This window comes from Eublepharis macularius, chromosome 4 (assembly GCF_028583425.1).
Source record: "Eublepharis macularius isolate TG4126 chromosome 4, MPM_Emac_v1.0, whole genome shotgun sequence".
Classification (NCBI taxonomy): domain Eukaryota; kingdom Metazoa; phylum Chordata; class Lepidosauria; order Squamata; family Eublepharidae; genus Eublepharis; species Eublepharis macularius.
In genome coordinates, this window is record NC_072793.1 from 31,753,681 (window position 1) to 31,767,465 (window position 13,785).

At 43.5% G+C, this 13,785-nt stretch overlaps 1 non-coding gene across 1 annotated transcript; it reads right to left on the reverse strand.

The window, feature by feature from the left end:
- Window positions 1-9,141: 9,141 nt before the first annotated feature.
- Window positions 9,142-9,214, reverse strand: TRNAR-UCG (transfer RNA arginine (anticodon UCG)). The gene has a single exon. It is a non-coding gene; the product is annotated as a tRNA-Arg (tRNA).
- Window positions 9,215-13,785: the final 4,571 nt, after the last annotated feature.

The window sequence follows — 13,785 nt, forward strand, 5'->3', positions numbered from 1 at the left end:
GCACTACATTTGAGTTAGATTTAAACTACAATAAAAAATATATTCAGAATTTGTAACAGCACAACTAAATTGTATAATAATTCTCTTCCCCTCTCCTTAATTGCTTATACCCAAACTTTAATGTCAATAATTTTTAATCAGTCGTCTCTTCTATATTTTATCTCTATAGTACAATTACCTTAATTGATCTTAGTTTCAGCCTAAATAATCAAAGAAATCTTTTCATTTTTTCCAGAATTCCAATATTGGTCTATTGTGCACATAGGAAGTTAAGTTAGCCATCAATATATATTTGTACATCTTGTCTATCCATTCAGGCATGCCAGGGCTCTAATCTGTTTTCCATTTTGCTGCATATAGTACTCTTGTGGCTGTCACCATATACCGGGAAAGGTCTCCCTGTTCTTTTGCAACATTATTCGGTAAAATATTTACTAGCATATTTTTCAGGTTCATCTCAAACCTGAGCTTGAGAATCTTCTGCATCTCTTCATGTATCTTTATCCAATATTTTCGTGCTTCCTTGCACGTCCACTATATGTGATAAAATGTTGCATCTGTACATTGACATTTCCGACACTGTCCACTGTAGTCCTTACTAATTCTTGCAATATGTTTGGGCGTAATATCCCTAAGCATTCTTCAATATTTTGGAGTTCCAGAAAGCACAAATAGAGCTGCCAGGTTCAAGATTAGCTTCTTTGCTTTACATCCAACATCCCCCTTCTACTAGGAATATTGCCTCAGTAGAAGGGAGTGAATGATTGCTGTGGCACAGAGTGGTAAGCTGCAGTACTAGTACAGACCAAGCTCACCTGAGTTTGATCCTGGCAGAAGCTGGGTTCAGGTAACCAGCTCAAGGTTGACTCAGCCTTCCATCCTTTTGAGGTCGGTAAAATGAGTACCCAGTTTCCTGAGGGGTAAAGTGTAGATGACTGGGGAAGGCAATGGCAAACCACCCCGTAACAAAAAGTCTGCCAAGAAAATGTCATGATGCAACACCCCCCATGGGTCAGTAATGACTCAGTGCTTGCACAGGGGGACTACCTTTACCTTTTTTTTTCAGAAGGGAGTGATTGGATGATCTAGCCTGCAGTTTTTTAATATCTACATTGAATGGCCACCTTTCAGCAACTGTCGTATTCTTGTCCTGCTGCTTTGTTAACAGAAGCGGCACCCATCACAACTTTCCCTTCTACATAACTCAGAGGAGCTCTTTGCTGCATTGCGTTTTACCACCCCAGGGGAATAAAAATAAACATGAAAAATAGTCTAACTTTAATAGTCAGCAATTAGATGTCAAAGGAGCAATAATTAATTTGGGCATGAGTTTTCTGAACCTAATAAAATGAAAGCTTTGGGTCACTGTTTACTTTCTGTGCGCCATAAACATTCTAGTTGCATGACCTGAGAAGACATGTAATAAAGAAAATAAAGAGAATGCATTATGACAAAGTGAATGAATTGGCCTCAGAGTTCTGATATATTCCTTATCCTCCTAGTAAACATTCTTAGGTATAAAGAGGTTGCAGGTAGCCACATGGGTCCAAAGCAAAATCTAGACCAACCAAAACCGCACAAAACAGTGTACAAGCATTCAAGTTCTCCAGAATTCTTCATCAGGCTGGTTGGGAGATAAAAATGTCTCAGACCATCATCTTATAGATAGCATGTGCTATCTACTGAGAAATCGAAGATCTTTCATACATTATATCAATATCAAAATATGATTGGTTTTAGATTTAGCTGATTATTCCGATTATTCATGTGACATGCTACCTAGCACAAAAATGATGCCATGTCCAGGTGCAAGATTAGGTATATAAATCATTAGAAGGTGACAGGAAAATTTTAGTGAGTAGATCATCAATGGTCCATTCTAGTAATTAAGATCCATTTATCTACTACTGTCCATTACTTTTAATTGGTTGTCAAAGATGAAAAGAACATCTGTGGGGTTATGTAACCTGTTTTTAAAAAACTACATTAAAGTTCCTACACAGTTCACTAGAATACACGTATACAACTAGAGTATATTGTGATCTAATCCATATTCCCATTGCACTCTGGCTTTCTGGAGCATGCAATATTCTGTCTTGATTCACAGCAGAGAGGATATCTGCAAGACTTGAAGAGGAGACATGCAGGAGAAAATATGGTAGCACCTAAGCTGTGATGAACCCCAGAATGCCTCAAGGAAACCAAAGAAAGTAGTCACAGGTACAGAATTCCTGTAAATCTTCAGGATGTGGCCATTTACATTATTGTTTGAATATGAGGTAACTGCTTTTAGGAAATTAACTTCATGCAACTTCCTACCACAAATGCTCTGCTAAAGCATAATGGCCCTTCTCCATTATCTATCACCTAGGAAACCTCAGATGTTGAAGGTGTGATGCATTTTTTTTAAAATTCATACTAATAATGAGCAGTTCTGCTTTTTTAATAGCAGCATCTGAAGCAAAGGCAATAAAATCTGGGAGGAATAATCAATGTTCCATTAGGGACATGGGTCCCCTGCCAATGCCTGATCTTCTCTACTGTAATTTCCGGGTGGGGTTGGAAGTAGATCATCAAGCAGGTGGAATACAGGACACTGCAGCTACTTGGCTTTTGAGGTGGCACAAAGGAAAGGATAATACATTAGTTGAAATGCATGTCTCCTTCCTACCACAAAGAGGGTGAAAAAATACTTAGAATGCCATTCCAATTGACTCATGTGAGCAGGAATTGAAGAAGGATCCTAAGCAAACATTGTTCATCAGGGAGAAGCTGCATGGGTCAGTTCATAGAAAGCCAAGCCATAAGCAACTGCTGTAGGGTTTCCAGGCCCCCTCAACCTCCAAGTGGGGGTAGGGGCCTGGCATTTACCTTGGGCGAGATGGTCACTTCAGAAGTAATGTCATCGCACAGCCCCTAGGAGCACGTTCAGGCTCCTCAGGGGCTCAAAACGGGCCCAGTCTGTGCTGAAGCGGGTCCATTTTCAGGCACTGCGGAGCGCAAGAGCACTCTCGTGCTCCACAGTGGCCCCAATCTAGGCCAAAATGAGCCCAATCCCAGTGGCTGCTGCGCATGGGAGCGTGCAGCGTCACGGGGGGGGGGAGCCCGCAGGGAAGGTGTGCCCCCCCACCGGTTAGGTAAGTGGGGGCGGGGTGGGGGAAGCAGGGGCAGGGAATTCCCCACCCCCACCAGGGGTCTGGGATCCCTAAACTGCAGTCAGAACTACCTGATGTTCTCAGAACTAACGGGATATGAAAGGTCATAGAAAGGAGAGAAGGGTATGCACTGGTGAGAAACTGAAATGCATAATCTCAGGTAAATTATCAACACACACACACACATATATGCACAGAATGGATTACTGCATCAATTGTAAAGGGCTATATGATCCAGCTTTTGGATTGGAGCCAGAGCAACGTGAGCAGAAATCCATTCATGCTATAGTCACAGCTCTTCAAAGCTCTCTCTCAGCCCCACCCACCTCACAGGGTGATTGTTGTTGCGGAGATTATAATGACATACTTTGTATACCGCTCTGAGTGGGTGTTGTCGTAAAAGGCGGTATATAAATCAAATGTTATTATTACACTATCTGAAATCATCTCTATGCCTGAGAGATGGACAAGGATTATCCCACCCCCACCTCACCTCACCTTTCTATGTGGGGCGGGGGGGAGAGAGAGATGTCCTTTTTGAGTATGCAATAAAACTGCTTTATGAGGATGGACACAACAGATCTGGTGGACGGATTCCTATGTTGGCATCTGCACTTGGCAAAACATGACAAGCCGAGACTGGCTGGCAAAAATATAATGTTAGGATGTGTAATTTTAGGGGTTCTCAGGGGCAAAGAATTCCTTTTCTAGACAAATCAAAAAGTAAGGTGCCCATTCAAAGCTCCTGCCAAAAGAGGCTTTGTCCCATACAATTTTCCCTTTAAGATCCAAAATTGTTTTGGGCACAGGCCCAAAATGGTGTGTTGTGCAAAGCATCATGTGATGTGCAGACAGGAAGAAATTAGATATTGGACTGGAGAACTACTCTGATTCTTTCAGTCCACCAGATCTGTTGTGTCCATCCTCATAAAGCAGTTTTATTGCATACTCAAATCAGGACATTCCCCCCCCCCCCCACATAGAAATCCATTCGTAACTGCTCAGGAATCCTGGAATCTAGGCATCCTGGAACTGCACAGAGGGCTATATCTGAAGGGGAGAGACTACAGAAATGGGGGGGGGGGCATCTGTTTATGGAAATGGCTTGTAGAAGACCTTTGAAGCAAACCTCAGTACTGGTGATGTTAATCTTCTTTCTTATCAAATAGGTTCTGTGTAGTTTGTATACCCCTTGATCAACTGTGAGAATTAACTGCCACTGACATGTGGGTACCAATCAATCACTTCAGGTGTATTGATAATCCATCTAAGTTACTTAGTGACTTTTAGGTAATATAACTGAAATCCAAAGTGATTCCTATGTGTGCTAAGTAGCTTCTGTGTGGCCAGAAGGATTGTTTCTTGTCACATCACATACTGATTTTGAAAGTGGTCTGGGTTTTTCCATGCAGCAAATCCTTCCTGTGGAAGCTCCATTGTTATTTCAGGGTTATTTTTTAAACCAGTAATTGACACAGCAATACACCATTATATTGTTAAGTAGATAGGTCAATTACCTTCTTTTTAAAAAACCCTCAAAAATGTTTTATAATGGCACCAAATGGCTGCAGTGTGGATGGGACAAGGGAAATCTAGACTGTCCCACCCACGCATTTAAATCCTGCATTTCTTCCTGAAGGAGCTTACACTGCCAGCCAGAACTAGCAACAAAACATTAAAATAAAAAACCTCCAGGAATTTAAAACATTAGCAGTCAGCCTCTAAACAGTCCCTCAACCTAATCTGCCAGCCTAATGTCCATCAAAAGTCCAACTCAAAAATGCTCAGGGCAGTGGACATCATTTTCCCATCCTCCATTTTATCCTTACAACAACCTTGTGAGGTCTGTTAAGTAGCAAGAGAGGGATTGGCCCAAGGTCAGCCAACAAGCTTCATGGCAGAGGAGGGATTTTATCCAGGTCTCCTGTTACCCTAATGAGGGTCTCCTTGTGAGTTGGATGAATGAGCATTCAAGGCGATGCAGCAAGAGGGGGTAACTAGGGATCTCCATCAATGTATACCACGATTCTTCCCTTAGAGAACTCTCAAATAAATAGGCAGATGTGTAACAGCAAAGCCTTCTTTATTTAAAGAGGAATAAAAGGCAAGCGAGCAAGCATAGAACACACATAGCATACATACAAGGCTGGCTAGAAAACAGGGAGGAAAGTGGGAGAGAGTAATTAGGATGGGGCGATATTTACCAGTCCTGAAGAGAGGGGGGGTCCATGGGAGCAGCAGTAAAACAACCAGTGTTCCTCAGAGAGAAGAGGGGGCTCAAGCGAACTTGAAGGTGGATGTTTGGATCCAGAACACACACACTGAGCACATGGCTGGACAGCCCATTTATAGAGCTAAATGTACCCTGGAGCAAAACTGATGTCTTGCTTCCAAAAACAAGACCTTAATGGCTTGCCCAGAGGTGGAACAGTAAGTTGGGGAAAGTGTGATATGACCATTTGGGCTGGACTATAGGTAAAAATATGGCTTGATGACTTGGTGTTGGATGGGAAGGTATCAGGTTTGCTAAATAGCCTGATTAAGTTAGCGGGATGAGGGGAAGTATGGAAAAGCCTTGATGAGGTTAAGCTGGGAGTCTCCTCATGAAACTTCATTATCTCTGCTTCTCTCGGGGGCATGGGGGCCATTTAGTCAGTCATTCCCCTATGGCTCATGACTTAGTAACTTTCCAGTCTTCAGGCTGGCTGGCATCTTCTCTGCCTGGGGCTAGATAGTGTTTGGGACTTAAGGCAAGGAGTTTATGATATTTCATATCCATAAACTGCCATTTTAGTATGAGGAAGAGGTTTGACTGCTAACATTGCAGGGCAGAGGGAAAAAGGGGGTGAAATTGCTCCCTTTTTTATGTAGCTCAGCTGATGAAAAAGGCAGGAAGATCAATTTTGCCCCCTTTTCTCTCCTTACTGCAGCCCACCAATCCACATGGCTATCTGCAGTCCCAGGAATCAACTTTCCCAAGACTGGAAGAGACTGCTGAGGGGAGAGAAGAAAAGTGAGGGGAGATCTGCCACTGTCAATCCACAGATGGATTGCTGGATCCAAACCACGCAGTGGAGAGATGAACCTGAAAATGACTGGGGAAAAAACTTTAGGCAAATAACAGAGACATATCAAAACATAAAACGTTAATAGCAGGGAAATGTTCCATTATAATGCATTTCAGACAAAGCAACTAAAATAAACATTAACAGCATAATGGCAAATGACTATCTTGCAATGCAAATCGAGGCTGTGTTTCCAAATCATCTCAAGCCCACATAGTTGATCACTTAAGCTAAACCTAAAGGGGGACAATGTGACCAGCGTCTTCCAAGCCACCCCTTAATTACTCACATTTTCCTTAAACAATAAAAATGTGTGTGAGATGACTTCACTCCTGATAATGCCCAATGTTCTCCTATTTTTATTATGGCTATGTTGTACAGGAGAGACACATGATCTTCTCACACACACACTCACACTCTTTTCTTCATTGGTAGAATTCCTCAAGGTGCCCCTCCAGATAGCACTCGCAACATATTTGAGCCATTCAAGGTCATATAGTCAGACTCCTTTCAGAATTATTTTGGTTCTTAGCAGAACCTGCGATTGGCCAAATTCAGGAAACTTCAAGGCAACATTGGGTGTCAAGATCCTTCGCGGGTTCCCCTGGAATCTGGATGTCTGCTGTGGTGCTGCCCTTGGACCCTTAGTCTGGCTCTTGCTTCCCTCATCTTGAACTGCCTGGTTGGCTGCATCCCGACACAACACAACTCTGCTTGAGGGCTCCTCCTTGGGGAGACCTCAGAATGGTGGGCAGAGGGTCAGGGTGGTAAGCCTCTGAATACCTTGCTCCACCTGAGAGGCTGCCCTTGTGCTCAGGGATAGTCCTCCGCTCTCCTTCCTGATCTCATCGGGAGGTCTTTTTATTCTGTCCTCTAATGCCAACCCTGCACTGTTTCCCACCTCCCACTCCCCAGGGTAAGGCCCAGCACCTGGACTACAGGTGGCCACACCTTCTTACCCTACCTCTGCCCTTGTTGGCTGGGAGGCTGTTTCAAATATTTTAATTGAGAGGTTCCAAAGCAATGTACATAAAATTAAAAGCACCCAAAAAGCAACCAAATTACACTACACTTAAAAAAATATATCAGTAGGAAAAAATATCAGTTACCAAATGCACAATGTCCCGGCTTTCCTCCATTTTTTCCCTTCTCTTTCTAAAACCTGGTTTCCCCTGTTCTTTTTTTTTATGGCTTGATTTTGGTTTTCCCCCAGTCCGTAATGCTGTGGCGTTTCTCATTGCATCACCCACCTTGCCATTTTGTTTTGGTGCCGAATTGGCAGTGAACAGGTTTTTTTTTTTAATTTGCATGCTACCAATACATCAAAACAGTGATATGCCATGCATGCGCTCAACGAACCAGCATGGCCAATGAGAGTGCCAGAAACAAGCTGCCAATCCTCTCCTCACTCACTGCCACCAAAAACATTGTAAGAGCATACCCAAGTTCCACACCTGGGTGCCATTTTCAATCTCTGTGCGCGTTGTGCGCTAGGTTCCTTTCCAACGTGCAATCTAAAGAGAAAGAAAAAGGCAAGCCTGTGAATGTAAGTGGGGTGTCCTGGAGAGAAAGGGAAACCGCTGACTTGCTACCAATCTGGGATGAGGAGAAGTTTCAGGGTTCTTCTCATAACCATGCCCCCAGTCCTGCCATCATGCCCTTCAGAGAAACTGCAGAAACCAACTAAAGGGATGCCCACCAGCAAAGCAGGGCTTTTTTGTGACAGTACTCACCAGTACTGAGCACCGGTACGGTGGCATCTTTTGAGGGGGTGGGGGTGATCTCCAAAGTCCTAGGGGGGAAATTGGTAGAAATCAGTTCAAATATAAAAAGCACTGAGAGCCAAGCTACAAGTGATGCCTGACACAGGTTGGACACTTGTCAGCTTCCCTCAAGTTTTGATGGGAAATGTAGGCATCCTGGTTTTACAGCTTGGCTCTCCATTACAGCTGCAAGACCAGGATACCTACATTTCCCATCAAAACTTGAGGGAAGCTGACAAGTGTCCAACCTGTGTCAGGCATCACTTGTAGCTTAGCTCTGAGTCTATTCACAAGTAACTATTCACGAATCATAACGCAGTTCCAAAAGCATTTCTTGGCATTAATAATTATTTTACTTGTGGTTAGGTGACTCTGAAGCTGAATTTGCTTCAGTATTAACAATTACACACCCTCTTTACACCATCCAGATACAAACCAAATATAAAAATGTGACCACAAACCAAGTGACCTGCCTAGAGTAACCAGGGGCCCTGAAATTTGGTCCTCTTCATCATTCCCCCTGTAGAGAAACTTGCAATGTGCTTACAACTACACTAACTCCATTCTGCCCAGGAACTAATTGATTTTTTAAAGTATTAAAATGTCATCCTCTGGGGTATATTAAATACAAATGCAGTCTGCAGAAACTGGATAATTGATCCAGAAAGGAAAGCTCAGCGAGTGATTGTCACAATGCAATAAGCAAAATGGAAATGATGATGATGATAATGATGCATATCAACCTAATTAGGAAGAATAACTGTGTTCCAAGTTGCTTCTGTCTGGTCTACATGCCAGCTATTTTCATTACCTCTGAAGGGTAATTTATGAAATCCTACAACTGAGGCTTCAAGTTGGCAAATAATTCTAATACACAATTCTCATTCTAATAATCAAAATAAAATATAAATAAATACGTAAAATATTGATTTAGTAAAGTAAGAAGAGATAATCAATTGTACTATAACTAGATTCTCTTTCATACAAAACTGGATTTATCACATCATATTTCAGTAAATGTAATGCAAATACTGAGAATATCTACCAGATTTCTTTACATTCTCATATTTGGCTTGTAATTTCCATACACATAGTCTCCATATGGAAAGGGGAAAGAAAACTAGCAAAACTCTTCCTTGAAATCTCTTTTTTGGACACCAACCACGAAGGGACTCGAACCCTCAATCTTCTGATCCGAAGTCAGACGCCTTATCCATTAGGCCACGTGGTCACATACTAAAGTAAGGCATTATCTAAGATAGTGCATGAATACATACTTGTTTCAATCCCATGTTTAATAATTGATTAAAGCAGTGGAATTTATCGCAAGGAAGCATTCGTGACTTGCCTTTATTCTCTATAATCACACCCCTGGAGGAGCTACAGCAACATCGCCTCCCCCCGCACTTTTCTCACACAACACACGCATCGAAATTATTTCAATTTTTTAAAAAAGGTGTGTGCATGTTTCAAGGAAAGTAATGCGGAACCATATTTTATATGCATGAATATTTGCTTCAGCACATCGCCAAAATAACGCCGAGGTCTGCATTCAAACTCTTTTGTATTTCATCGCCTCTATTCCCACGGGCGAAGGAATTGCTGACCCTTCTCGGAAGAGGTTTGCAGCGAGCAGAGCCGCCCTGCTGGCGAAGCGGGGGAGCCTTGAACATTCTCGTCCAGCCTCGATCCTGTGATCTCCCCCACTGGACACGCCAGTGGTTGGGACTCGTGTCGTTCCTTCGCATTACAAAAACTCCCGTATTCGCTTTAGGGTCGCGTTAGTAACCCCTTTCTTCTCTTGCAGCCGCCTTGCCCCATTCCACTTCGCATCTGTGGGGCGGTTAAAGAATTTCGCCCCGAGGCCCCGCTGCTCCGCTCATTGGGCCTTCCATCCGATCTGCGCTGCTTCTAAAAACGGAAATGCAGAAAAGGAAAAACTCACCATCGTTGCAAAATGCTGCTTTTCGGGCGTTGCCAACTGTTGGTTGGGAAATTCCTGGAGATTTAGGGGTGGAGCCTGGGTATGGGGAGTTGATGGGATTCAACAGGGATATGATAGCGTACCTTCCACCCCAGGGATTGCCAGACTCCAGGTGGTAGCTGGAGATCTCCCGGAATTGATCTCCAGGCAACAGAGAACAGTTTCCTTGGAGAAAACGGCTGCTCTGAAGGTGAACACTATGGCATTATACCCCACTGAGGCCCCTCCCCAAACCCTGCCCTCTCCAGCCTCCACCCCCAAATATCCAGGAATTTCCCAACCTGGATCTGGCAACACTAATCTGTGTTTTCCAGGAGAACCGATTTTTGTAGTCTGGAAACAATTTGTAACTCCAGTTCTCCAGGCCACACCTGGAGGTTGTCAACCTTGCAATCATACATGAGGACCGTTTATTCCACTACAATACAGGTAGTGTGACATCCTTCAGGTATAGCTTTCTGGATCCAGGATGCAGTGCAACATAAAATGAACTTTTATTAACTTCTTACATAACTTAGAACAAGTAACTTGCTACCCCAGCCAGATCTCTGCACATTTTGCAGAGCCCTCTGGGATGTGTGGAACCTGTTAAGCGTTTTGTATGTTCCCATGTTAGCAGTCATACCCTCCCTGACACTGCAAGAACAGTTTATGAATATGAACATATCATAAGCCTTTCCCCCCTTATGCTTTGAGCACATGGTGCGTTTCCTGGCTAGACATGAGCAGATTCCGGATCCAGCTGGAAGGGGAAATTACTGGAACATGAGTTATGAGGCAGGATGGCTAGTGGCCCTACACCCCGGAGATGTGCATAGATGTAAAGACAAAAGGTCTTCCAGGAGTTCCTGTGTTAATCTCACCCACCCCTACTGATCTTTCCCCTCCCTCCTTCCTAATCAGAGTTAATCAGGGACCTGATAACTCTTCCCTTCTGCAAATCGCGGGTCATCAAACACCTCCTGAGACAGTCATTAAGCTATTGTTTGGGGGCCAGAAGACATGATCCTGCCCCAGGGTACATTCTACAGCATAACTGGACTGCTCTACTATGTGCTCAGTGTGTGTGTCTTGGGACCCTATGCACACCCTTCAAACAGATGTTTGAGCCTTCACCCTCTTCTTGCCACGAAGCATAGGTCGCTCAGCTGCTACTCTCTAAGGACATCCTGTCTTCTAGATGGGTAAATATCACCCGACCCTGTACTCCTCTCTCTTTTCCTCCCTGTTTTCCAGTTAGCTGTGTGTGATTTCCTGTATACTTGTTTTTACTGTACCATTAATAAAACCATTCCTGTCGAACACCCACCTGGTTCTTTCAGAAAGTTCTCTATGTATGCTTGCCAGCCTCCAGGGGATAGCTGGAGATCTCCCGGAATTACAACTGATCTCCAGGCAACAGAGATCAGTTCCCCTGGAGAAAATGGCTGCTTTGAAGTGTGAACTCCATGGAATTATACCCCACTGAAGCCCCTCCCCAAACCCCAACCTCTTCAGGCTTTGCCTCCAAAATCTCCAGGAATTTCCCAACCTGGACCTGGCAACCCTATCTCTATGGGAACGATCCTGGTATACATTGGTGGAGAGCCTGCTAGTTGCTTGCTGTGCCTTCTTGTATGCTAATTCCTCCAACTCACAAAGAGACCCCCCCCATTTGTGTAACACAGTGCATTTTAGAACTTTTCAGGCAGCAAGCTTGTTCCTACCATCTTCCCACTCATCTTTGTGAATTCTAGTAGCCAGTAGCCACCTTGTAGTTCTGGCATCTGTGCACAAACCCACACAGAGTAGAATGAGGAGTAAGCTCCTGGTAGAATGCCATGTGCTACTCCTCTGCATACAAGCTGGATACCATTCCTAAATGCTCCTCGTGCCAAGGCTTCCTACAAGTAAAAGAATAGAAGGGCTATGCCAATCTGATCTTTGTTGTGCTGATCTTTCATTTGCATGAACAAAAATTGCACTTCAAAAAAATATGCAGGATTTGAGTCCAGTGGCACCTTTGAGACCAACAAGACTTTCAAGGTGTAAGCCTTCAAGAGTCAAAGCTCCCTTCTTCAGACACAGATGCCTGACTCTTGAAAGCTATATCCAGAAAATCTTGTTGGTCTTGAAGCTGCCACTGGACTCAAATCCTGCTGTTCCACTGCAGACCAACATGGCTACGCACTTAAAACTAAAGATATTATTCCCCACCTACACTCTAGAGCGGTACAATCTATTGCATTACCTCAGGGGACTATATCTCATTCCACTGTGTGTTTATTGTCCTGAGAAATTTAACTAAGGCCCTAATATAAGTCTGATGTGGAGCCGTAAGTGCAAGAGCAAGTCAGGTACGCCTGGCCCAAGGGTAAATTAGCAACAATAAAGTAGCTGTCAATCTTCCCATATAAGGAAGGAGATCTGCCAAGTTTAAGGGTAAAATAGCAACATTGGGGTTAACGTTCATTTTCCCATATTGGAGATAAACTGTGTGGTAATGTTCCTATTGGGTTCCCTGTTCCCACTCTTTTTGTTGCAATAGGACATAAAAAATTGTGACATGGATTGGTCTGGGCTTCTGTGGACTCCCAGAGCCTGTGCACGTTAAATAAAGCTTTCTGGTTACAAGAAAGAGAGTGGCTATTTCCAGTTTCAGTCCACCAGGGATTGTCCGGCTTGCCTAAAATAGGTTCTCAGAACAGTATTTCAAGCGTTTCTGTCTTTATTCAGGCGACTTTCTGCATTTGCTGAACGTTGTGCTGTTAGGAATTTGCGTGGTTCTGTATCAAGCATCTCTGCTAAATTATGTGTATCCTCCTCGGGTTTTTTTCTGGGAAAAGAGGTGGCGGAACTCTCAAGAGGGACATGAGGAAGAAACACACGGGATTCTTTGAAATAATATTATTTTCATGCACTGTTGCCGAGCATTTTCAAGAGGTCCCGGAACTCCGTTCCACCGCATTCCCGCTGAAAAAAAGCCCTGATCCTACTGCCTTCAAGGGGTGCACCATAATGTTGGGTTCTCCTGAAGTGCCCCCCACCCCCCGCAGCTTCTTACTGAGCAGAAAATGTAGTGTTTTACTGTGGACAGAAAAGCAGAGGGTGCTGCAAATAGAAAAATTGCTTCACTTTTTCACAATTGCGTGCATTAAAATAAAGGAACAAAGATGCACAAATTATTGCTGCTGCTGTTACATAATTTGTGAAACAAAATTTAAATAATTGCACCGATGGCCGACCTACACGAGTATAACTCCAAAAGCAAGTAACCCACACCTTTGAATTTACTTTAATTTACGCAGTATTATGGGCCTTCTAGGTTGGAAGTATCCCCTCCACCCCTAGTGCTTCAATTCAGCCTATTTGTGCTCTTAACTGTAATTACTATATACAAATAAGTGCATTAATTTCCCCAGCGGTGATTTGAAAGGAATATCCTATGTATGTTTTTAGGAATATGCACAAGACTGCCTTGGATCGCTTCTATTTCTGTATCATGATGTTCAGTTGCTTTAATATTTCTACGAAAAATGTAAACATGGGAACCAAATTACAAGGGAGCGATGATTTTCTCAGTCATCATGGAACTTGTTCTAGTTTTGCTGTGTGAACATGGTATGATTAGGGTTCCCGGTTGGTTGCAAGCAATCTCTTGGAGACGTGCTCCATTGCCCATTGATCACAAGCAATGTCCCGGGGATGTGCTTCATTGCCCGTTGATCACTAGCAATCAATGAGAGGTGGCAAACTGCTTGGCGATTGCCCACCATTGGCAGTCAACCTGGGCCAGTAAACAACGGGTGCACTTCCAGCAAGATGTGACATCACTTCCT